At 46.7% G+C, this 27,441-nt stretch overlaps 1 protein-coding gene across 2 annotated transcripts in view; it reads left to right on the forward strand.

The window, feature by feature from the left end:
• The window catches only part of GPC1 (glypican 1), a 312,763-nt gene that overhangs the window by 45,421 nt on the left and 239,901 nt on the right, over nt 1-27,441 (forward strand). Inside the window, exon 1 of one of the 2 annotated variants that reach the window (XM_063915674.1) lies at nt 23,581-23,681. The exons of the other annotated variant lie outside the window; for it this stretch is intronic. The gene's annotated coding sequence lies outside the window, so the exon portion shown is untranslated. Of the gene's footprint in view, nt 1-23,580; nt 23,682-27,441 lie in introns of those variants that run through there. 2 annotated transcript variants of the gene reach the window in all.

The raw sequence follows: 27,441 nt of genomic DNA on the forward strand, positions 1-27,441 counted from the left end.
GTGCACTGGATCACAAACATCTACATTGTAGAATCTGCACAAAGTTAAAGATATAAGAAATTAGAGTTATTTAAATGAACGCAGACAAACTTAAAGATTCGTTCAGCCCCTTGGGGTTCACGGTGTCAAGGGTGAAGATCCACCAGGCCTCTAATTGTAGCAGCTTCTTTCCCCGGTCACCTCCTCGCAGTGACTTAGGCACCTGTGCAATCATTCTATATCTAAGTGCCGCTAGGCTATGTCTGGCCTGCGCAAAATGCCTGGCCACAGCTTGATCGCTGGTGCCCGTCAACAACGCTGCCCTAATGGCAGTCCTGTGTTGGGCAATCCTTTCTTTGAATTGCCTTTCTGTCTTGCCCACGTAGTGTAAACCACAAGGACAAGACAGAAGATAAACCACAAATTTCGAGGTACAGGATAAGGCTGGCTTAATGAAAAATACCTTCCCAGAGAATGGATGATTAAACTTATTGCCTGTAATCAACGCACTACAAGTCGTGCACCCCGTGCATCTAAAACACCCCGTGCATCTAAAACACCCTCCTTTTCTAAGGAGTATCCCAGCCCCAACCAACAGTGAGTATCCCATATGTATATATATATATATATATATATATGGGACCCCGATTCACCTAGCCCCTCAGGGTACAGTGATACAGCAATATGTGTGATACAGGAGAATGAAATCCACACAACAGCTACAGGCACACTCAGTCACAGGTACAATGCTGAAGTTATTACAGAAAAACAATAAAACTGCACTGGACTAGTAAAACTACATATAAATATGTACCGCTCATACCGTTTAAATCCTCTGTTTGTGTCCTGTATTTACTGTTACATAACACGGGGTTATTTGCAGGTATTGTGTTTGTCTGGCTATATTGTACTGTCACGCTCTAAGGCTACATTCCCTATAATGTCTACCACACAGGGCGGGAAATCCGCGGACGCTTCTGCATCCTGCAGTGCTGGCACCACGGATTTACCTGAGGGGGAAGTGTTAGGTGCTGGTTCAGGCGCTGGGTGCCATACACCTCCCAGTCAACCCGCAGCACCTGTGGCCAATCAGGACCCACCTTGGGCAGTGTTCTCAAGTATGCTGAATACACTTGTAACACGTCTTACGCCCCTCCTGTGGGACCTCCTGTGCCATTACAGCCACATATTGTCCCTGTAGTTAATCCGCCCTGGGCGGACACTCTGTCTACCCAGTTACAACAACTGAATCAATCTTTGGTTAGACACAAGTCTACCCCATGCCCCTCTGGGGCCAAGGGGTCATCTAAGTGGGCCATTTCTTCCTCACATTCCAGTAATATTTCGGATAATTCTTCCGACGAAGATGGGGAATATACTGATCCGTCAGACACTGATACAATTGCCTCTGATGAGGAATCTACAATCCAGGTTGATGTTCCTGACCTAGTGGAGGCTATTAAGCTGATTCTACAAATAGATGATGAGACTGAGCTTACTACTACATCTAAGAAACCTGATAAATTCAAACGTCAGAAGGTTGCTAAAGTAGTCTTACCACATGCTGACCATTTAATTGACATACGTCAGGAATCCTGGTCGTCTCCAGGAAAGAAGTTTTCCCTGTCCAAAAAGATGCTAGCTCGTTATCCTATCCCTGTGGAGTTGAGTAACAAGTGGGAAACTCCACCGCCGATGGACTCTCATGTCGCACGTCTAGTGGTGTCATCTACTCTGCCTGTCACCACTGTCACCTCATTGAAGAAACCGATGGATAAGCGTGTGGAGGGTTGCCTGAAGTCTATTTACTCTCTTACTGGTGCTGTATATAGACCCACTATGGCAGCCTCCTGGGCTGCGAAAGGAATTGAAGCATAGGTTCAGGCAATTGAGGATGAGCTACCTCAGGATTTTTCTGACACTGCCAGACAATATCTGTCTTATATTACCACAGCCTCCCACTATATTCAGGAGGTGGCCTCTGATGCAGGTGTAATGGCGGCCAAGGCGTCTACTACGTCTATTTTGGCTCGCCAAAGTCTGTGGTTGAGGTCCTGGAAGGTGGACCTGGACTCTAAAAAGACCTTGGAGTTGCTCACTTTTAAGGGAGACATCTTATTTGGGGAGGATCTGAAAAAGATTGTGACTGACTTTGAGACTGCCAAGACTGCATTTCTCCCAAGTACTAATCCTTCTGCTCCGAAGGCTAAGAGTGCCACTTTTCGTTCCTTTCGACCTCCTGGAAAAGCAAAAGGTCAGGCGTACCTGAGACAGGCTCGTGCTTCCAAAACCACTAAGCGCAAATCTAAACAATCCTAGGCTGCCCATCAGCCTGCTTCCAAACAAGACAAGCTTGCTGCATGACGGGGCGGGCCTCCCCCTGGGTGACCCCAGAGTGGGAGGCCAACTTCTGCAGTTTGCCCAGGCCTGGTTAACGACCACTTCGGACGCCTGGGTGCGGGAAGTTGTCTCTCATGGGTACGCAATCTCTTTCAAGAGACGTCCCCCTCGCCAGTTCTGCACGATGGTTATCCTTTTGGATCTGTTAAAAGCGCAAGCTCTACACTTGGTTGTACAATCCCTCCTGGACACAGGAGTGGTAGCGCTGGCAACTCTGTCTCAGAGAGGCAGGGGATACTATTCGACCCTGTTTCTAGTTCCGAAGCCAAATAGGTCCTTCCGGCCTATACTCAACCTCAAATCATTGAACAAATTTGTGAGAGTATCCAAATTCTGTATGTCTGTATCTGCGGTTTGCTATTGGCAACATACATTATCAATTCTGGGCCTTGCCTTTTGGATTGACCACAGCCCCTCGGATATTCACCAAGGTCATGGCCGTAATGGCGGCCCTTTGCAGCCGTCATGGACTCAGGATCCTGCCGTATCTGGACGACTTGCTGATCCTTGAAAACTCCCAAGAGGTTCTCCACAGTCATCTAAAACTGACGGTCCAATTTCTACAAGCCCACGGGTGGCTCATCAACTGGAAAAAGTCCTCGCTGGTCCCTGCTCAGAGCATAGTGCACCTGGGGGCACTGCTGGACACACACAGCCAACTATTGTTTTTGTCTCCAGAGAAAGTCCTGAAACTTCAGGACAGGATCAGATATTCACTCTCTCGCCCAAGAGTGTCGATACACTCGGCGATGCAAGTACCTAGGCCTCATGGTGTCGGCTTTCAACATGGTAGAGTACGCTCAATTTCATTCCGGCCCTCTGCAGAGGTTAATCCTTTCCAAGTGGGATGGCTTGCCTCATCAGATCAGGTCTCAAATGATCTCCTTGACTCTGGAGGTTCATCTGTCACTGAGCTGGTGACTACAAGACCAACAGTTGAGCAGGGACCGTCCCTTCTGGATCTCCAACTGGGTCCTCCTGACAACGGATGCCAGTCTGCGGGGTTGGGGTGCGGTGTTGGAGCAACACTCTCTCCAGGGTCCAGATAAACATTCTGAAATTGCGGGCAGTGTTCAATGCATTGACACTGGTCCTGCCTTTCGTACAGAACAGGCCCTTTCAAGTACAATCAGACAATGCACCACCTTGGCGTACATAAATCTTCAAGATGGCACTCGAAGCCGCATGGCAATGCTGGAAGTATCAAAAATCCTACGTTGGGCGGAGCGCCATCTGCCAGCAATATCGGCAGTGTTCATTTCCGGAGTCCTCAAACGCGAAGCAGATTTCCTCAGTCATCAGGACGTTCACGCTGGAGAGTGGAGTCTTCATCCGGAAGTCTTCTAACTCCTAGAGGACAAGTGGGGCCTACCAGATGTAGACCTGATGGCGTCTCGACACAATCACAAGGTTCTGGTCTTCGGATCAAGGACAGGGGATCCTCAAGCAGCGTTCGTGGATGCACTGGCAATTCCATGGAACTTTCGGCTGCCATACGTGTTTCCTCCAGTGTCACTCATGCCCAGGGTACTACGGAAGTTCAAGCAAGAAAGAGGAATGCTACTTCTAGTCGCTCCAGTGTGGCCCAGACGGCATTGGTTCTCAGACCTGCAGGATCTATCGATAGAGCATCATCTTCTGCTTCCTCAACGTCCAGACCTCCTCTTTCAGGGCCCTTGTGTGTATCTGGACCTGGCCAGACTGGCTTTGACGGCGTGGCTGTCGAAACTTCACTCCTGAGGGATTCTCTGAGGCGGTTATTCAGACTATGTTGAAGGCCCACAAAACCGACTTCTGCACGGATTAATTACAGAGTCTGGAACATGGTGTGCTGCTAAGAATTATGATGCCCATTCGTTCAGAGCTTCTAGGTTTTGGGCTTTTCTGCAACAAGGCCTAGATTTAGGCCTTTGTCTGGCCTCCCTCAAGGTTCATATATCTGCCTTGTCGGTGTGATTTCAGAGGAAAATTGTGTCTATTCCTACTTTCACTCAGGGTGTTTTTGCGAATTCAGCCTCCCTATGTTACTCTTGTGGCTCCATGGGATCTGTCTGTTGTCTTAAATGCCCTACAAGAGTCTCCATTTGAACCTCTTGAGTCTGTGGATCTTAAATGTCTTACACTTAAGGTCGTGTTTTTACTGGCTATTGTCTCTGCTAGGAGGGTGTTGGACTTAGGCGCTTTGTCCTTTCGTCCACCCTTTCTGATTTTTCACTGTGACCGGGCAGCTCTTTGATTTCGCTCTGGTTATCTACCTAAGGTGGTATCATCTTTTCATCTTAACCAAGATATTGTGGTTCCGGCTTTTATCTCTTCTGGTTTGTCCTCCAAAGAGCGGTCTTTGGATGTGGTATGGGCTCTCCGTATTTATGTAGAGCGGACTGCCTCCCTCAAGAGGTCAGATACCCTTTTTGTACTTTTTGGTTTTCACAAATGTGGCTGGCCTGCGAATAAGCAAACCTTGGACAGATGGCTTAGAATGGTGATTGCACAAACCTATGCACAGGCTGGTCTTCCAGCTCCTACTGTTATTAAAGCCCATTCTACTCGGTCTGTTGGACCTTCTTGGGCGGCCCGCTGAGGCGCGTCCGCTGAACAATTGTGCAAAGTGGCTAAGTGGTCCTCAGTGAACACATTCATCAGGTTCTATGCCTTTGATACTTCTGCCTCCCAGGATGCTTCCTTTGGACGTCAGGTTCTTGTGCCCGCTACGGTGCATCCCCTCCCATGAGTAACTGCTTTAGGACATCCCCAATGTATTCCCTGTGGAATCCCAATGTACACCGCTGCAGAAAAGGAGATTTATGGTAGACTTACCATGGTTAAATATCTTTCTGTGAGTCACACTGGATTCCACAGGGCGCCCACCCTGACGCACTTAGCTTCTTTGGGTTTGTATGGCATTTGCCGCTAGTCCCTTCTACTGTCGTGAAAATGTGGTTCTATGTGACTAACATCTACCATCTCTTACCTGCTACTGCTTTGGACTGGTTAACGAAACTGCACTCCAGTGCCTGGAGGCGGTGTTATAGAGGAGGTGGTGCAATGCATCCTGGGAAGTCACAGCTTTAGCCTGTTGGTGCCTCGGATCAAGATCCAACTCTACACCCTGATGGAATCCCTGTGGAATTCAGTGTACCTCACAGAAAGAGATTTAACCATGGTAAGTCTACCATAAACCTCCTTTTTGTCCCTTTCTTTGGGACTGCAATAATCTGAACTGAATTCTAACATTTACATCAAATGTGTTTTTAACATGAGTCAGTTTATTCAGCTACAATATGGGGTTTTAAATATAAAATGAGTGGTAAAGGAAGAATGACTGACTCCTGCCCTTAGTAGGGAGTGTCGCTGATTAGAAATGTACAAAAAAAAGCTATTTATGTGCAGAACAGGTTAAAGACCCTGTGTGGGTGAGTATGAGCTTTGTGTGCACACTCCAGACATCACCTTAATAATCATTGTTTATTAATGAGGTGCTACTGACTACCCAGCAATGGACAGTCAGCATTACAAGTCATAGGAAATACTAAATAAACATTATAACAAGTACATATGAGATAGACAAAGCAGGTGAAGACATGAGACGGAAAGGGAGAAGTAGAGAAGATCCTGCTTGGGAAATCTTGGAGTATAGAGGTAAGGGGCAAAATAGAGAGATTGGGCGGGAAGTCCGAGTTCCGCGGCCGTGCAGGATGCCGGCCAAACGTGGATTTTTTTTTAAAGGGGCAATCATTTACAAGGCTTAACCATATCTTGGAAATAATAGCCCTTTTTAAAATAAATGCACCTTTTATAAAATGGGGGAGGGGAAATATTTTTTTATTTTTTTTAAGAATAAAGCAATTTAAAAAAAAAATGATTTTCTGTGACGCGCTGTCCACTTCACATAGATTTTCAAAGCCCTCACAACATCCAGGGACTTTGAAGTAGTAGAGGTGTCGGTAACCACCGGGACTACAATAGGTTGGTTGATGTGATGTCCTGAGCTCAGCTCTGTCTTCATGAAAAATCAAGTAGGGGCTCTTGCAGGACAATGCCCCCAATTCCGACACACATCTAGCAGATGCCAATGCCAACAGTGTGACGGTCTTCCACGTAAGAAACTTAACGTCAACCTCCTGTAAAGGCTCAAACCATTCCGATTGTAGGAACTGCAACACCACGTTGAGATCCCAAGGTGCCGTAGGAGGCACAAAGGGCGGTTGGATGTGCAGAACACCCTTCAAAAATGTCTGAACCTCAGGGAGAGAAGCCAATTGTTTCTGGAAGAAAATGGATAAGGCCGAAATTTGGACTTTTATGGAGCCCAGGCGTAGGCCCACATCCACACCTGACTGCAGAAAGAGCAGAAAACGTCCCAGTTGAAACACCACTGCAGGAAATTTCCTGCTTTCACACCAAGAGACGTATTTTCTCCAAATACGGTGGTAATGTTTAAACGTTACCCCTTTTCTGACTTGGATCAAGGTAGGAATTACCCTGTCCGGAATGCCTTTCCGGGCTAGAATTTGACGCTCAACCTCCATGCCGTCAAACGTAGCTGCGGTAAGTCTTGATAGACAAACGGCCCCTGTTGCAGAAGATCCTCTCGAAGAGGTAGAGGCCACGGATCCTCCAGGAGCATTTCCAGCAGATCTGCGTACCAAGCCCTTCTTGGACAATCCGGAGCAATGAGAATTGCTTGAACATTTTCCCTTTTTGTTTTTTTGAGAATTCTTGGGGTCAATGGGAGTGGTGGAAACACGTATACCATCTGATAGACCCATGGAGTCACCAGAGCGTCCACTGCCTGTGGGTCTCTCAACCTGGAACAATACCACCTGAGCTTCTTGTTGAGACGAGAGGCCATCATGTCAATCTGTGGAATTCCCCACTGATATGTCAAGCACCCGAACACCTCCGGATGAAGGCCCAACTCTCCTGGGTGGAGGTCATGTCTGCTGAGGAAGTCTGCTTCCCAGTTGTCTACTCCTGGAATAAAGATTGTGGACAATGCCACAGCGTGTCTTTCTGCCCAGAGAAGAATTCTTGTTACCTCTGACATTGCAGCTCTGCTCTTCGTTCCAGCCTGTTTTTGTACATTACCGCCGTCACATTGTCCGAATGAACCTGGATGGCCTGTTCTTGAAGAAGATGTGATGCCTGTAGAAGGGTGTTGCATATGGCCCTCAGTTCCAGAATGTTGATTGGAAGAATGGTTTCCTGACTTGACCATTTTCCTTGGAAATGTTCCCCCTGGGTGACTGCTCCCCAACCTCTGAGGCTTGTGTCTGTGGTTAGCAGAATCCAATTTTGAATCCCGAACCTTCGGCCCTCTGTCAGGTAATAAGTCTGAAGCCACCACAGAAAAGAATTCCTGGCTCTTGGCGACTGACGTATCCTCTGGTGCATGTGGAGATGCGATCCGGACTATTTGTCCAACAGATCCAGCTGGAAGAGCCTTGTGTGAAACCTTCCGTACTGCAGCGCCTCGTAAATGGCTACCATCTTTCCCAGAAGGTGAATGCATAGATGCACGATATCCGGGTTGGTTTCAGAACATCCCGCACCAGCGACTGGATTACCAATGCCTTTTGCAATGGAAGGAATACCTTCTGCGCCTCCGTATCCAGTATTATCCCCAGGAACGGAAGCCTCCATGTTGGTTCTAGGTGAGATTTTGGTAGGTTCAGAATCCACCCGTGATCCCGGAGTAGTTGAGCTGAGAGGGCAATGCTGTCCAACAACCGCTCCCTGGATGGTGCTTTTATCAGCAGATCGTCCAGGTACTGAATTATGTTCACTCCCTGTTTGCGGGGGAGAAACATCATTTCTGCCATTACCTTGGTAAACACCCTCGGTGCTGTGGAGAGGCCAAATAGCAGGGCCTGGAACTGGTAGTGACAGTCCTGTAATGCAAACCTTAGATAAGCCTGATGAGGCGGCCAGATGGGATATGAAGGTACGCATCCTTGATATCCAGAGACACCAAGAATTCCCATTCCTCCAGACCTGAGATCACTGCTCTGAGAGACTCCATCTTGAATTTGAACACCCGTAAATACAGGTTCAGTGACTTGGGGTTTAAAATGAGTTTATTGAACCGTCCGGTTTCGGTACCACAAACAGGTTGGAACCTTTGTTCTGTAGCTGAGGTGGAACTGGAACAATGACCTGAGTCTGTACCAGTTTTTGAATTACATCCTGTAAAATTATACTTGCCTACTGAGAAGCTGGTAAGCCTGATTTGAAGAATCTGTGTGGTGGGAGTTCCTGAAACTCCAGTCTGTACCCCTGGGTGATGAGCTCTTTGACGCAGGGATCCTGGCATGTCGCCGCCAATATGTGACTGAAATCTCTTAATTGGGCTCCCACCTGCCTGTCTTCCAGGCAGTGTGGTCCACCATCATGCTGAAGGCTTTGAGGAAACAGAACCTGAGTTCTGTTCCTGTGAACCTGCAGCTGCTGGTTTTCTGGGTTTACCTCTATTGCCTTTGAAGGCTGTAGAAGAACCTTTGGTTTTATTTTAAAATGTTGCTGTCCGAAAGGACTGCATAGTTGGAGCAGAGTAGGTCTTCCTAGCTGGGGAAGCTGCGGAAGGAAGGTATGTAGACTTACACGCCAAAGCCTTGGATATCCACGTATCCAGTTCATCTCCAAACAAGGCCTCACCTGTGAATGGTAGGCTTTCCACACCTTTTCTGGAATCTGCATCCGCAGTCCACTGACGTAGCCATAGGCCCCTGCGTGCTGACACTGCCATGGCCGTGGTGCGTACATGGAGCAAGCCTATCTCTTTTATGGCCTCCACCATAAAATTTGCAGAGTCCTGTATATGCTGTAGGAGTAAAACTATCTCTCCCCCCTGCGTAAGGAATCTAACCCCTCAATTAGGTTACCTGACCATTTTGCAATGGCCCTAGTGATCCATGCACAAGCTATAGTGAGTCTTTGGGCCACCCCCGCAGCTGTGTACAGAGATTTGAGTGGTCTCAATCTTGCGGTCAGTCGTGTCCTTTAAACATAGAAACATAGAATTTGTCGGCAGATAAGAACCACTTGGCCCATCTAGTCTGCCCATTTTTTTTTATTTTACATTATTTTTTATCTCTAACCTTATTTGATCCTTATTTCTTTGTAAGGATATCCTTATGTCTATCCCATGCATGTTTAAATTGCTCTACTGTCTTAGCCTCTACCACCTCTGATGGGAGGCTATTCCACTTGTCCACTACCCTTTCTGTGAAGTAATTTTTCAGCAAATTTCCTCTGAACCTCCCTCCCTCCAGTCTCCATGCATGTCCTCGTGTCCTATTGCTTCTCTTCATTTGGAGAATGCAGGGCCGTAACAACGTGTGTGCCAGCGGTGCCTGGCACACAGCGCAGTCGCCCTGAGGGTGCAACTGTCAGGGTCATTGTAATGAGTCAAACTGACTCGCTACAAGCCGCCTGTACTGTGTGTGCTGCAGCTGGGGAGGTGATGTTAGCAGTGTGCACGTCTCCTGACTCCCGTGCCCGGCTCTCACCTCCTTGTCCCCCTGCTGCCCAGCTCCCACCTCCTGTCTTCCGCTGCCCAGCTCCCGCCTCCTGTCCCCCTGCTGCCCGGCTCCCACGTCCTGTCTTCTGCTGCCCTGCTCCCGCCTCCGGTCCCCCTGCTGCCCGGCTCCCGCGTCCTGTCTTCTGCTGCCCCGCTCCCGCCTCCGGTCCCCCTGCTGCCCAAGCTCTCGCCTCCTGTCTTCTGCTGCCCGGCTCCCGCTGGTCGCATCCTGACACTCCGGCTGCCTGGCTCCCGTATTATGGTCCCCGGGTGCATGGATCCCGTACCCACTCTCCGGCTCCTGCCTCCTGACACACCGGCAGAGGCAGGTCCAGCAGTGGCAGGTCCAGCAGCGGCAGCGGCTCCCGCACGCAGAGACTGGTCCACCAGCGGCTGCATGAAAAGGAACTGGTGAGAAGAGAGGGGACTGACAGGGGAGAGTGCCGGGGCGGGGATAAAGAGTAAGCGTATACATATGTGGCTTTGCCTGTGTGTGTGTGTGTGTGTGTGTGTGTGTGTATATGTGGCTGGGTGTGTGTGTGTGTGTATATATGTGGCTGTGTGACTGTGTATATATGTATATATGTGGCTGTGTGTATATATGTGGCTGTGTGTATATGTATATATGTGGCTGTGTGCATATATGTGGTTATGTGTGCGGGGGAGGGGGGCACCATTGTTTCTTCCACCTCCAGGCATCTGGTATGTACTTACGCCTCTGGGCTGCCGTACTCTGTAAAAAGGGGACTCTGCCTGCCGTACTGTGTAAAAAGCGGACTCTGCCTGCCGTACTGTGTAAAAAGCGGACTCTGCCTGCCGTACTGTGTAAAAAGGGGACTCTGCCAGCGTACTGTGTATAAAGCGGACTCTGCCAGCGTACTGTGTAAAAAGGGGACTCTGCCATCGTCCTGTGTAAAAAGGGGACTCTGCCAGCGTCCTGTGTAAAAAGGGGACTCTGTCTGCCATACTGTGTAAAAAGGGGACTCTGCCTGCCGTACTGTGTAGAAAGGAGACTCTGCCTGCCGTACTGTGCAAAATGGGGACTCTGCCAGCGTACTGTGTAAAAGGAGACTCTGCCTGCCGTACTGTGTAAAAAGGGGACTCTGCCTGCCGTACTGTGTAAAAAGGGGACTCTGCCAGCGTCCTGTGTAAAAAGGGGACTCTGTCTGCCATACTGTGTAAAAAGGGGACTCTGCCTGCCGTACTGTGTAGAAAGGGGACTTTGCCTGCCGTACTGTGTAGAAAGGGGACTCTGCCTGCCGTACTGTGCAAAATGGGGACTCTGCCAGCGTACTGTGTAAAAGGAGACTCTGCCTGCCGTACTGTGTAAAAAGGGGACTCTGCCTGCCGTACTGTGTAAAAAGGGGACTCTGCCAGCATCCTGTGTAAAAAGGGGACTCTGTCTGCCATACTGTGTAAAAAGGGGACTCTGCCTGCCGTACTGTGTAGAAAGGGGACTCTGCCTGCCGTACTGTGTAGAAAGGGGACTCTGTCTGCCGTACTGTGTAGAAAGGGGACTCTGCCTGCCGTACTGTGCAAAAAGGGGACTCCGCCAGCGTACTGTGTAAAAGGAGACTCTGCCTGCCGTATTGTGTAAAAAGGGGACTCTGCCTGCCGTACTGTGTAAAAAGGGGACTCTGCCTGCCGTACTGTGTATAAAGCGGACTCTGCCTGACGTACTGTGTATAAAGCGGACTCTGCCAGCGTACTGTGTAAAAAGGGGACTCTGCCTGCCGTACTGTGTAAAAAGGGGACTCTGCCTGCCGTACTGTGTAAAAAAGGAGACTCTGCCAGCACACTGTGTAAAAAGGGGCTCTACCTGGTGTATGTGAATAATGGAGACTACTGTGCAGTGTAATATGAATTGGTATTATTTTGTGGCCACAACCCTTCACCATGAGACCACACCCCTATCCCTATATTTTTGAAGCACTGGCCCTATTGTGAGTAAGGGGGGGGGGGGGGGTGCCAATGCTGTTTCTTGCACACTGCGCTAAAATGTCTTGTTACGGCACTGGGAGAATGTTTCCCTCCTGTACTTTGTTAAAACCCTTGATATATTTGAAAGTTTCTATCATGTCCCCCTTTTCCCTTCTCTGCTCCAAACTATACATATTGAGATTTCTTAGTCTTTCTGGGTATGTTTTGTGACGTAGGCCATGCACCATTGTAGTTGCCCTTCTTTGTACAGTTTCTAATGTATTAATATCCTTTTGAAGATATGGCCTCCAGAATTTAACACAGAATTCTAGATGAGGCCGTACCAATGACCTATACAGTGGCATTATTACTTTCTGCTGCTGATTCCTCTCCCAATGCAGCTAAGCATCTGACTAGCCTTCCTCATTGCTTTGTTACATTGCTTACCTGCCTTTAAGTCATCTGAAATAGTGACTCCTAGATCCCTTTCCTCCTCAGTAGTTTCCAGTATAGTGCCATTAATACTATATTTAGCCTTTGGATTCGTGAGACCCAAGTGCATGATTTTGCATTTTTTGGCATTAAACTGTAATTGCCACACTCTTGACCATTCCTCTAGTCTACCTAGATCCTCAATCATTTGTTTTACCCCACCTGGTGTGTCTACCCTGTTGCATACCTTTGTGTCATCTGCAAAAAGGCATACTTTCCCTTTAATGCCATTTGCAATGTCACCAATAAAGTAGGCTGCCCCCGGGACAGGTAAGATTATCTTACGTGACAAACTAGATACCGATGCATCAACAATCGGTGGGTTTTCCCATTTTTTTCTATCATCCTGAGGAAAAGGGAAGGATGCCAGTAACCTTTTAGGGATCTGAAACTTCTCGTCCGGATTAATCCAAGTTTCTTCAAATAGGGAATTTAATTCCTTAGATGCAGGGAAATTAGCAGAGGATTTCTTTTTTACATTAAAATAATATTCCTCATCTTCCTCTGTCACTTTGTCAGGAATGTGCAGGACGTTGCTAATAGCATCTATCAGGGCCTATATTCCTTGTGACAGAGCTGCATCCCCCCCTCCCAAGTCCACCTCACCCTCCTCTGCGTCTGATACATCATCAGTGTCAGCCTGCAGGATTTGGGCCAGTGTACGCTTTTGTGGACAAATGGTAGGGGTCTGAGACGCTGGTATGGACACTGAATCTCTATTCATCAGGTCATCCACAGACTGTCTTAAGTATTGCATCTCTTTCTCATTTTGGGACAATTTATGTGAAATATTTGAAATCATCCAACCATACTGGTTCGTACCCACTAGCCTGAGAATGTGTACTATCCTGAGTACACTGTAGTGATCCCCCTGGGGAAGAAAAATACTGTGCCGTGCATGAGACACACTCCTTTGACATTGTAAAATGTGAAAGAACACACCCACGCAGGAGAAAGGTTAAAAGTACAGTTAACCCACACAGGGCCCTCTTGGAAAACACAGAGTATTATGGAACCAGCCACACCGCGCCCTTATAGCTAATGCCAAGCTTATCTGGGTCGTAAACTAAGTACCCTTAATAGGGGCTTAGTATTCTAATATTGCTCCCCCCCCCCCCTTGCTATGACCCCCTGGTACCGCTGAGGGAATTTGGAGTCCTTGTGGAGGAGCTGCGCTTCCTTGCCAGTCTGTCTGTGTAAGCTGCAGAAGGAAAATAGTGCTGGGGAGCTGCTGGATCTGCTCATAGTGAAGCCCCGCCCCCTCAATGGTGCGCGGTCTTCCCGTTTTTTTTTATACTGGCTGAGGTGGTTTTGGTGCGTAACAGTGGGTCAGAGCCCCTGAAAAGCGCTATGCCAGTGTGGGTAGTTGTTTAAAACTGCCTCAGCTGCCCCTCATAGTGGTGCAGCAATGCTGATCTGAGCCTGGAGATGCAGCCTGCACTCAGAGCTGCGTGCCTACCTTTGTGCCGCCATTATAGCCAGCACAGTACTCACCACTCTTCCAAATTCTGGCTCTAGGGGTGGCAACGTGCTGCGGGAATGTTCGCTTGCCGTGGTGGGGCTTGCAGATGGTTCCCTCAGGAGCTCAGTGTCCTGTCAGCGGGGAACGGGACCATTAACCCTATAGGAGGTTGCCCCCCCCTAAGTCCCACGAACAGAAAGGCTGGTGCCAACCAGCCCTGTCTGAAAATAACAAACAGAAAATAAATGCAGAAAACTCTTCAGGAGCTTCCCTAAGCATGAACGGCTCCTCCGGGCACATTTTCTAAACTGAGTCTGGTAGGAGGGGCATAGAGGGAGTAGCCAGCGCACACTGTTGATTTCTTAAAGTGCCCAAGGCTCCTAGTGTACCAGTCTATACCCCATGGTACTAAATGGACCCCAGTATCCTCTAGGATGTAAGAGAAAGTAGGAGAAGTGGAACACGAACAGAAGGAAGATATGGCACAAGAGGAAAGTGGAACAGATAATGAAGGGGACAGATGGAATTTGGGGAGAGATGGGATAAGGTGACAAACAGAAAAATACATGCAAAGTGGGAGAATGAAAGCAACAGGCGTAAACCGAGAGATGTACCCAAACAAGGGTGTGGACACATGGGGGAGAGAGGCAAAGATACACATGGATAATGTGGCCAGAGTCACACATGAGCAGGTAGGAGGCAGAGTTACATATGAGTGGGGTCATAGTCACATGGCCATGGAGGACAGAGCTAGACATGGACGGGGGCAGAGTCACACATGGGGGACAGGGTTAACATAGACAGAGACGGCAGGGTCACACATGGATAGGTGGGGGCAGAGTAATGCATTGTCAGTTACAGGAAAAATAACATGTGGGAAAAAATGGAGTTAATGTTGGGCAGTGCGGAAATTCCAATGGAAGAGGCCAGGGAAGGAGGAAAAGAGGAAGAAAAGGAGGGGCGGGAGCACTGCATGTGCCAGGGAGTGGAGTTACCATGCTCATGTTCTCAGTGGTTTCTTTAATCTGGCTCCACAAGCGCTGATGACCAGTCATGAATGAGTGCCTGTGATTCACAGTAGTCTGCAGTCGGGAGTTAGGGATTATCATGGTGGGCTTCCATATTATGGTTCTTTACTACTGTAGCCCCCTACTTGCCAGATGGTGGCCCTGGTAAACAATTACAAAGATTTTCACATTATTCACTATCCAGCAAAAATATATATTAAAACAATAGAAATTAAAATGTATAAAAAAAATTCTGTTGCCATCCTGAGATGCTAATTATAGAATACTGTACATTCATAGGTCTTATGTATATAGCACATATACATGTAATAGATACCTCTTAACATTTGCCACATTGAGAAGTGGGGCATGAGCAGGTGGCACCCACAATAAGGTGGCATGGCACAGGACTTCCTCCCCATCCCGTTCCCTTCCCCTCTGACATGACATAGCAGAAGAGCAGTGAATGGAACATACGGTACCTCCCCAAATCACAACAACTGGGAGGTATACAAATAATATACAAATGAAAATTTGGGGTACAAAAAAAATCTAATAAATCTAAATAAAATCTTAGGATTAATAGTGAGATATCAATGCCTTGCAGAGGTTATGGCAAGGTTGGGCGGTGTACATATACCTGGTATAATTCTTTTTATTTATATTGGAGAAACTTTAGATTTCTACTTTGATTGCAAGTTATTCCTGAGTAAGCATCTGACATAATATTTTGTTCCTGAAACATTGTGTACTATGAGCTACTGTATGGCCCCCACCAAAAATATGCAGATGTTTTGCTGCAGTCCTATAGTAGCAAGGATCAATATACATCACAACAGTTAATGGCTTCTCTAATAGTGGAACTGTGTCCTTAAATGCTCGCGGTACTTTGCAAATAGTTTTTCATGGTACAATCCCTTTATATGCCTAACCTCTAGCGTCCTGCCAGCAAGATGACATTTGATTGCTTTTATTTTTCAACAACATCTTATGTAAAATTTATCATCCAAAGAAAATCCTGTTTCCACATGGACACAGTTTAAATATACAAATGGAAAGATGGAAATACACATTAGAGAGAAACCACTTCTCTGGGCCGTCTGCTGAAATGAAAGCACAGCCAATGTTTTCCAAGCAGAGAACCAATGAAATATTTAAGGTATGAGAGAACCACACTTACTTAATTCATTTTTTCTGCAGAACCCTGTAATTTTCTGGTAATTATTGTTTTTAAAGGGTGGCACGCAGAAATAGATGGGCCAGCTGAATACAAATTGTCTTTTTTAAAGATTGAGGCTTTCTTAAATTCCATAGATTTCAGCAGCAATGTCTGCCAAGGGGAAAAAATGTTGACTTGGTAAAATTAGAAATAGCTGTTGAAGCTTTAAATTACAGAGAGACATGAGAGAGGAGTCAGTCCATGAGAGTGGGGCTGCCCAACTTTGTGGGGAACATCCACTATGTAATTCATAGGCTAGCAAAAGATGATATGTTATTCTGAATGTGGACGCATGGTATAATCCCATGTTATAAGGGATGTGGCTGCATGTTGTCTGTACCTGCAGTGTTGTCTTCACAAAGATTAATGTCTTAAAATGTCCAAACGTCACATTTCACCAGCGGATGAGAAATAGATGAGAGGAGGGAAGATGTTTTTACCATGCTAGAAGAATGCAGAACTTTCAGGCAGCTCAATTACTGAGGTATCACAAATCTGTAACCAGAAGCATAATGGGGCAGATGCATTAACCTGGAGAAGGGATAAAGAAGTGATAATCGCAAGGTGATAACGCACCAGCCAATCATTACTAATTTGAAAAATGACAGTTAGGAGCTGATTGGCTGGTGCACTTATCACTGCTTTATCACTTCTTTATCCCTTCTCCATGCTTAATACATCTGCCCCAATGTCTCCAGTATCCTTTGTCCTGGGCAGTACTCTGGCCGGGTGTAGTACTGGTGACCGGCGGTCTCCTGACCGCCGGTCACCTTACCGACGCCGGGATCCCGGCAGCATACCGACGCCGGGATCCCGGCGGGGAGGGGCGAGTGCAGCAAGGCCCTTGCGGGCTCGGTGGCGACCTGCGGTCGCCACGGGTTCTATTCCCACTCTATGGGTGTCGTGGACACCCACGAGTGGAAATAGTCCCTGTTGGTCGGCATGCCGACCATCGGGATAGTGAGCCGTCAGGCTCACGGAGGAGGTCATGTGACTGTCGGTCAGCTGACCGGCGGTCACATGAATACCACCCCTCTGGCCATCTGCTCCTTCAGCCCTCTACATTTACAACCACTTTGTACTGGGCATTCTCTCACCTTTTGGGAATAATCATATATATTAAGGTTAGAATATCAATATTAGGACTTGTATGTTATGTTTCTTGTAAGTCTAATGAATCTGCCGCACACTTTTCAATAGACTAATTTATTTAGGCTGCAGGAAAACTTTTTTAAGCATTTAGGTGGTTATCATAATCCTAAAGTATCAATGCTAATTCAGGCCTAGGTAGGTCTTTACATTAAGGGTAAAATAAATTCAGAGAACAAGGCCAATTACCTGACAGGACAGTCTTCTGTCTGTGTTTCCATCTACAGGAAAGCAAACAAGTGGGGTGTCATTAAACCACGTGTATTGAGACGCCCACACATTGGTAACTACACTAAAGTCACATGACATTGTATATGGTTTATGATGTAAAATGTATATTTTCAGAATCTCGAAGAATGTTCAATTTTCCATAAAGACATATTTGGTCTGTTAGCAGGTGGGGTGCGACTTGCATATCTCTAAGAAGCATTGTTTCCAAGATAAGAAGTATCTAGGCCAATCCCACCTCACAATGTATCATGTTTAGTGTAAATGTGTTGCTAAAATAGCAGGGAGTAATATGGGCACCCCATATTGTATATCATCATTTTGTAGGGAAAGTTGTGCCCAGTTATGTGAATTTGAATTATACAGTAAGTTACATGAGCAAGTCAGGGAGGATCCCTGCCTTAATTATCTATCCAGCCAATCAGCAGGGACTTATGTGACCACAATGTGTCATACTCTGCTGATAAAGGTATGACCACCTAATGGTCTGTGTTCAGACTTTGGAGAATCTATGCTTGGCATAGATGTTTGCAACCTGCACTCTCTGTAATCTTCTTCCGTTTCTCCAGGGACAGATTAGCTGTGTGTTAACTCTAAGGTTAGTCATTTTTATTTTTAGAGCTTGCCTGTATGTACTTTGTAACTGTTTCTTGTGAACATTGGGGGTAATTCTGAGTTGATCGCAGCAGCAATTTTGTTAGCAGTTGGGCAAAACCATGTGCACTGCAGGAGGGGCAGATTTAACATGTGCAGAGAGAGTTAGATTTGGGTGGGGTGTGTTCAAACTGGAATCTAGATTACAGTGTAAGAATAAAGCAGCCAGTATTTACCCTGCACAGAAACAATATAACCCACCCAAATCTAACTCTCTCTGCACATGTTATATCTGCTCCCCCTGCAGTGCACATGGTTTTGCCCAATTACTAACAAACTTGCTGCTGCGATCAACTCAGAATTACCCCCATTGTCTTGTAAATAATCATTGTACCTTTTTGTAAATAAAGTTTGTCTTTCGTTAGTTAATTCATATATGCTCCCAGAACCCAAACCTTTGAAGAGGTTGTGAGACCGCTAGAATATGCTACAAACTGTTATTAACTGCTGAAAGAGTAGGCACCCAACTAATCTAATCTATCAGATAGGGGTTTGCCAAGGTGAAGGGAGGAGCAGCTGGGTTGGGTGGAGCCAGGGGAACAGTGTCAAGGTTCTGCCCAATTCCCCCCCCCCCCCCCTCACCCATACAGGGGCATCTTGGTATGGAAGCATAACAGCTACCTGAGTATAAGAGTTATAGGCACTAAGAACAGGTAAGTGACAGTTTTAGAATCTAAACATAATAAGCATCCTATATAATAAAAGGCTAATGCTGCTTCTTGCCTCTATGGGGGGAATTCTAGCACTGACATTACTGTTAAGTTGTTCCATCATTTTGACAGGCTGGTAACTGGATGAACCCTATAATAAAATAAATAAAGAACAGTGTGCAATATTTAAACAGAAACATGAGTTAAAATTAACACGTGGACATTGCTAAGAAATGGGCTTAAGTCAGTGGTTCCCAAACTTGGGTGGCACAGGACACTTGCAGGGGTGTACTGGGTTGGTGGTCCAAGACCAATTCAAATTATTTATGGTCGATGTGAAAGGCTAAATCAGTTCTTGTGGTTTCCAATCATAAAATATTTGGATAACAAAAGGGAATCCTGTCCCTCACCACGTAACTGAACCTAAGGATGACATATAAACATTTACTTAATTTAATATTTTGTTCTGGATTTCTCAATAAGATATTTTTGTACTAGGGGTGGCGTGAAAAAAATTCTGATACTCTAGAGTGCTGTGATTCAAAAAAGTTTGGGAACCACTGGCTAAAGTAAAAGGTGCAGGGCCAGATTCCTTGATATGGGATAACAAGTTTTTACCTCCCCTTTGATCACAGATATCAACAGTCTTGCCACCAAGATCTATGATTAGCTTGAAGGGACATCCTCAATTGTAACAAATCCCACAGTCACGGAGGCCACAAGTGAGGTACCAGAAATCAATTATCCTAGCAATAGTCAGTAGGGATGAATCTTGGAACAACTGGAGCTTGTCATTGTTGTGAGTCGAGATAATTTTTTCCTTATCTTTAAACCTTAGAAATTGGATGACACATCATGGGTGGTTTTCTGGATCATGTGATGTGGGTTGAAGGGCTCAGTAAGCTCTTTCAAAGGCAATATGGGGAATATGACGAGAGCCAAAAACAGAAACAAGGTGTACAAGTAATCCCTGAGATAGGGTTCTAAAAGATCCTGGACAATCGACTCCAGAGGTTTGCAAATGAGAATGTTATTAGGGCTCTACAGATTTTTCAGGTCTTCGTTCTTGGTTCTGAGCTCCTCAAGCTCATGTGTGATATATTCCAAGTCTCCACTTGCCTCCTGTTGAAATTTATGAAATGCATCCTGACAAGATTCAAGCTTGGAGGTTCTAGCAGAAAGGAAAGACACCTCAGATTTTAATGGATGAGACAGCTTTGTTAAGTCTGAGTTTCAGTGACTCCTTGAGCTCCATGATGAGCAACCTTTACACAAGAACGTCATCCTTGATTCATGGTGTGGGGGTAACTATTAACAGACAGAATTAGCATTTGGTATAATGCACATGGGCACGTCAGGCAGTGGACTCACATGTCTACCATGTCATCTTTGAGGTCTGATGATAGACAGCATAGTTTGTAATAGTCTGCAATAATATATTCTTATATACAGTACACATGATATGGTGCTGGAGATTTTTGATCATGCATTAAATACATAAAGTTAGTGCAGTGATTTACTTCTCTGTCTAGCAGCTCATACGACTAGTTCACATGGTGGGTTGTTGCTGTACTCTGACATACTGTACATAGTAAGCAGGGGCGGATCTAGGGGCAGGCAAGCAGGGCATACGCCTGGAGCGCTGCGGCCAGAGGGCACGGCAGCCACAGCAGTCATCCTGCCAACGTCATCTGGTTGACGGCACCTGCCCACCCCCAGCGCCATATACAACGCCCCTCGCAGCAATTAAGAGGCCCACAGCTGCAGTGCTGTAATGAGTTAGACTTACTCTTTACAGTAAGTTGCCAACAGCCGCTGGCAAAGTAGCAGGATGCTGCTGCTGCGGACCGGACTAAGCAAGGAGAGAATGGTAGGAGGAGCTGCCCGTGTACTATGGTCTGCTCTAGAAGGAGGAGGATGGAGTGAAGGTGGGCCCCTTCCTGAAACCAGAACTTTGGGTCCCGCCCTTCCCCATGCACACAGTCAGTGTGAAGAGCCTGCTGCCACCTGCCAGCTTCCAAATACAGCAGAGTCTGGACATATGCTGTGTCACTGATGTGACCCATGAAACAGGTGAGCGCTGCCGCCTGAGGGGAGGTGTTTATTTGTGTTGTGAGGCTATTAGGGAAAGGTAAGCAGTAAAGAAATCAGTGTGCACTATAGGGAGGGGTGAGCTGTGAGGATGTAAATGTGCCATGAGACTGGGGTTGTAAACTGTGAGGGGGGCAGTAAGTATGTGCTCATGGGGGGGTAGTAAAGCTGTGAGGGGGCAGTGAGTATGTGCTCGTGGGTGGTAGTAAGCTGTGAGGGGACAGTGAGTATGTGCTCGTAGGGGGGGTAGTAAGCTGTGAGGGGGCAGTGAGTATGTGCTCGTGGGTGGTAGTAAGCTGTAAGGGGGCAGTGAGGATGTGCTCATGGGGGGTAGTAAGCTGTGAGGGGGCAGTGAGTATGTGCTCGTGGGGGGGTAGTAAGCTGTGAGAGGGTAGTGAGTATGTGCTCGTGGGGGGTAGTAAGCTGTGAATTGGTACTAATCTGTGGCCATGCCCCTTCCCCATGAAGCCATGCCCCTATTTTTTGATGCACGTCTTCGGCACGCACTAACCCTATTTTGCCATGTGGGGGCGCCAAAGGAAACTTTCGCCCTGGGCGCCACACGGTCTAGAACCCATGCCCCTATTTTTTGATGCACGTCTTCGGCACGCACTAACCCTATTTTGCCATGTGGGGGCGCCAAAGGAAACTTTCGCCCTGGGCACCACACGGTCTAGAACCGGCCGTGATAGTGAGTAAATCCAGCAGACTACCTCAGTCCTGTCGCTTCAAGGGTGGTCCTTAGATTTCCTCTCTTGTGGACATGACACTTTCTTCAAACTCATTCTTCTACTAGCAGACATGGACAGAGCACGCGGGATCCATCTTTACCGAAAGCTTTGCTGAACTGAATATCCCATTATCACATTATTATAGACCCTCCAGTGGGTCATTTTGAGTTGATCACTCGCTAGCTACTTTTAGCAGCTGTGCAAACGCATAGTCGCCGCACACGGGTGAGTGCATTTTCGCTTTGCAAGTGTGCGAACGCGTGTGCAGCCAAGCGGGACGAAAAAGTTTTTTGCAGTTTCTGAGTAGCTCTAGACTTACTCAGCCCTTGCGATCACTTCAGTCTTTTTGGTCCCGGAATTGATGTCAGACACCCGCCCTGCAAACGCTTGGGCATGCCTGTGTTTTCCCAAACACTCTCTGAAAATGGTCAGTTGCCACCCACAAACGCCCTCTTCCTGTCAATCTTCTTGCGATCGGCTGTGCGAATGGATTCTTCGTTAAATCCATCGCCCACCAACGATCCGCTTTGTACTAGTACGACGCACCTGCGCATTGCGGTGCATACGCATGCGCAGTAGTGACCTGTTCGCTGTGCTGCGAAAAACGGCAGCGAGCGATCAACTCGGAATGACCCCCATAATCCCTTCCATCAGGTACAAAATGCTTTTATCCTGGGCTTTCCTTTAATATATGATTGCTGTCACCTGTGTTGAAACACCTTTCTCATCAATTAACTAGATCAACACAGGTGACTGCAAGAGGGAAGTCAATGAGCAGAGCACTTTGTACTAATATTATTAGGTTTTGTAACCTGCACCATGTACTATTGTGTTTGTATCTAGAGTTGGTTGCACTTCTTCTAATGGACGTATTTTTGAGTTTACTTACATATTTTTTAAATACAGTTAAAATGCATGAAGGAAAACAAGACTCGGGTCTACATTTCCTTAAACCCCACCAGCAGAACCATAAGTTTTGACACCTGTAATGTTATCTTCACCCTGACTAATAGCTGGAAGAAATGATAAAGTAAAGCACAATGGGGGTAATTCCAAGTTGATCGCAGCAGGAAATTTTTTAGCAGTTGGGCAAAACCATGTGCACTGCAGGGGGGCAGATATAACATGTGCAGAGAGAGTTAGATTTGGGTGGATTATATTGTTTCTGTGCAGGGTAAATACTGGCTGTGTATTTTTACACTGCAAATTAGATTGCAGATTGAACTCACCACACCCAAATCTAACTCACTCTGCACATGTTATATCTGCCACACCTGCAGTGCACATGGTTTTGCCCAACTGCTAAAAAATTTCCTGCTGCGATCAACTTGGAATTACCCCCAATATTGGTTTGCTGTTGATGGAGATGATCGGACATCTGTGAGAGCCAGCAAATATCACCCAATGACTACAGTTCCAGACAAAGCTCTCCAACTGTCAGCCAGAAGTTACTGTGGTACGGATGTTTAGGTCATGGACTTCTGACTCTCATACAGTAGCTCTGCTGGTGGTGAGGACGGAGGAGTAATTGGGGGCATAGGCACAGGCATTCTTTATTAGGCTTGGATCAAAGTTTGCCTAATATTTAGGGTGGAAGATGAGATCAGAGTACTGTTAAGACTAGCAAGGATGTAATACCTTAAGCTTGATTTATGGCCTGGACTTGGATTGGGTCCAGTGTTTGGATTTCAGTAAATATTTTAAGAGCAGAGCTTGGGCATGGTATCTGAACTCCAGGTCGATACCAAAAAGGTCGACACACCTTAGTTCGACACCAATTGGTCGACACACCTTAGGTTGCCATGGACAAAAGGTCAACATGAACAAGGTCTAACAGTGTAATCACTATTTGGTTTTCTAGCACCATGTATGGGGTTTATAGAAGTGTGTAAAAGTGTTTTATTGTTGAATTGTCACAGCATCACGTTGTAGGTGCAGAAAGGCTGTATGTAGAGTGTCCAGTTAGTAAACACCCTTGATGATTGGTAATTTTTATAATGTCACGTTGTATACACTGTTTAATATTTTTATATGTCACTGTTAACGTTGGACGTTGTTATTGTTTACAGCGTCGCCATGGCAGCCCGCCTGGTAACCATGACGTCACTTCCGCGTCAGGTGATGCACGACGGGACGCCAGACAGGAAGCCAGAGCGGAGTGGCCGGCGGCGTCTGCTGAGGTAAGTAATGTCTATTTATTCACTGATTGTTGTCACATTTGTTTATCCTGAAGAAGGGTTCGGGGGTCCCCGAAACGTTGATGAACCACATGTAATACATGTTACCTTGCTGTTTGAAAGACGCAGAGTGCCGCCTTTTGTTTTACCCACTATATATATATATATATATATATATATATATATATATGTATATATATATATATATCATTCATACATACATACATACATACATATACATTTATACACAGTATATACACACAGTGGTCGAAGTGGAAATTTTGAAGTGGGGGTATAGAAAAGTGAAGGTTGCTATTATGCGCGTGCCTCCGGAAAAGGGGGTGTGGCCACTCAAACGGGGGCATGTCCTTCAGTGTAGTAGGACCCCTTATACTATCTAGTACTGGCGCCCCTTTCACCTGATACCACAGTATGAGCCGAAATTCACATTACAGCACACGGTATGAGCCGAAATTCACATTACAACACACGGTATGAACCGAAATTCACATTACAGCACACGGAATGAGCCGAAATTCACATTACAGCACACGGAATGAGCCGAAATTCACATTACAGCACACGGTATGAGCCGAAATTCACATTACAGCACACCGTATGACCCCAAATTCATATTTTACCACACAGTATGAGCCAAAATTCACATTACAGCACACCGTATGACCTGAAATTCATATTTTACCACACGGTATGAGACGAAATTCACATTACAGCACACTGTATGACGGAAATTCACATTACAGCACACGGTATGAGCGGAAATTCACATTACAGCACATGGTATGACCCAAAATTCAGATTTTACCACACGGTATGAGCCGAGATTCACATTATAGCACACGGTATGACCCACAATTCAGGGACAGGGAGAGAGAGTGACAGCAGGGACAGAGAGAGTGACAGAAGGGACATAGGGAAGCAGGTGAACATTACCTGATATGTGCAGCGGAGGTGCGGAAGGGACTGCGGTTGTCGGTGGCGGACGCGCCCATGGTCTGCGGGGAATGCGGCGGTACTAAGCTGTCCTTTGTTGCTGCGCCGTTGATGTCCCTCTGACCACCGCCAGTTGTTGTCTGCGGTGGTCAGCTTTCAGTGGCGGTGTAGCATGCGGCAGTGAGCGATGGTCAGCGGTGGGGGCGGGCGGCTGTGATATAAATATATAATTTTTTTTACATTTATTTTATTTATTTTTCCCTGTCCCTGCAGTCCAGGTGATCTGGGGGTGAGCTGCAGTCCAGATGATCTGGGGGTGAGCTGCCCAGACACTTCCCACCCAGCACAACTAAAGGTTTTTAAGTGATTAAAAGTTTTAAAATATATAATATAAAGAATGTGTGTCATAAGTATCTTCTTTATATTATTTTAATCATTAATGGCAGGGGAGGCAGTCCCTGGTGCCTACTTTTTCAGGGGTGTGGGAGACTACTGAAAAATTAGGTGTCTCCCTCAGGCTCCTGGAAAGTAGGCAAGTATGCTGTCTACCCCATCTGTGACTCTCCTCCCTCATGTGCTTTTTCTTCCCTGACATATACCATCACCTACGCCATAATCCCTACAACGGTACCTAACCCTTGGTTGCTCCCTCCCTAATCATTGTTTCATTGTTATGACAGATGATGCAGCTACAGTATGTTTATACACCATGTAGTTGTCCGGCATTGTCTTGTGCTGTAATTCGTTGTTTTCTTATTCTGCTTATTTGTTTATGTACTTTGTTAGGCGCTGAGGAACCCTTGTGGAGCCATGTAAATAAAAGATAATAATAATAACAACAATAATAATGATGATTAACCTTTTTCAGAGCATATACTACAGAAACGGTCACTATCGCTATATATCTCACCACATTGCTAATAAAAAAATAAAATAATGATTTGTGCTTCTTGCCATCTGGAAGTACCTGGACTGGCCACATCCACTCCACACACACGGACCATTATAATAACTCTGAAATGCCTATCAGACCAGCTGCCTCAGCTATGACCTATGACCAGGATGCTCCTGAGAGTCTCACTGCACTATTCCCATTTGGGCCAAACCCAGACAGCGACGGCAGTGTAATCTGTGTCGCTCTGTACAGGAACAACACATGCTGATGCTGTTAGAGAGACTGTGATCTCAACAGTTGGACAGAGAGCAGGAAATAATCAGGAAAGATTAACATTTGGTCATGGAATTATCTCTAAATAAATGTGGTAATCTCAGCAAGACTGACAATCTAAAGTGGTCAAATCTTAGCACAGCGTGAATGAGCACAATGAAGTGGATAGCGGGAGAATTGGCAAATGTTGCAAGAATTTACAGACTAATCCAGCATTCATTTTAACAGACATATTTGATTGAAAATGTGGAGAGACATTTGGAAACCTGTGCAGAAATCATTCACTGATTTTCTATGTAACTTCCTTATTTAGCTTATTCCTCCTCATTAATTGACCCCCCACCCCAAACAAAGACTTCAATGGTGTTAATTGCATGGACCGTTTCTGGCGCCACCGAGCGCACAGAGACGCTCACATTCACTTTTATGCCCGGGAGTCCGCCTTGCCGGGCGCACTCAGTCGCAGATGGAGCCACGATTAGCGGGACTCCATCTATAGTGTACTATCTAGCCAAAATTGAGCTGCATGTTCATCCGACATAGGGGCTAATTCAGACCTGATCGTTGCTGTGCATTTTCGCACAGCGGGAGATCAGGTCTGAACAGTGTATGCGCTGTAGTGCGCCGGCGTATGCCAGAGATGCGATCGGCATCTCTACCCAGCAATCGATTGACAGGCAGAGGCATTTGCTGGGTGGGAGGGGGCAGGCCGGCGGCATTGGGCCGCCATTTCGGGTGCACAGTCCGGGCAACGCAGGCATGCCCAGACCGCGTGGGGGCGGGCCGCGGCGGCTTTGTGACGTCACATGCAGCCGCTGCGACTCGGATAGTGACAGGTAGCTCCCTGCCAGCGCGCAGGAGCTGCGCTGGTAGGGAGCTACTCTTCAGGTGCAAAAGCATCGCCGCTGTGCGATGCTTTTGTACCTGTGCGGAGGAGGTCAGAGCCAGACATGCGGGGCGGACTAGCCCTGTGCTGGGCGTCCCCCCGCATGTCTGTGAAAATGATCGGAGATGTGCTAAATTTACCACATCAAGTCTGAATTACCTCCATAGAACATTGGATACGACCTGCGGGAGTGCGCACCACACTATGGGCCTAATTCAGCATGGATCGCTATTCAGAGAAATTGCACTTGTCTGCGAGTAGAAATGCGTTGCACCGACAGGAAGAAAAAATGCCCGTACAAAATTGCAAATGCATCGCAGATTGCTATTCACTCGCAGATGTACAGGGTATACGCAATTCCTGGAACATCAAAGAAACTTTGGCGTCTGAGCAAATGTGAGTAGTTCTGGAGCTACCACTAATCTGCGACTGAGACGGCCTGGAAGTGTTATGCACTGACGCCAGAGACCCTCCCCAAAAACACCTGGGCACACCTGCGTTTTTTTCTGAAACCCCCAGAACACAGTAGGTTTCTGCCCAGAAACGTCGGCCTCCTGTCAGTCAAACAGTGGCTGTATTGCATTTATGATCTGTATGCATTTTCTGCCGCTATTACCCCTCACACGTGCGCAATACGAACACTACGCATGCGCAGTCGCTAATCACTCGATTTGCGACTTCTCTGAATGGCGATCCATGCTGAATTAGGCCCTATATCGCATAAAATATAGTGCGTACACACGGTGCAATATAGT

The sequence above is a fragment of the Pseudophryne corroboree genome, chromosome 4 (genome assembly GCF_028390025.1).
Source record: "Pseudophryne corroboree isolate aPseCor3 chromosome 4, aPseCor3.hap2, whole genome shotgun sequence".
NCBI classification, from domain to species: domain Eukaryota; kingdom Metazoa; phylum Chordata; class Amphibia; order Anura; family Myobatrachidae; genus Pseudophryne; species Pseudophryne corroboree.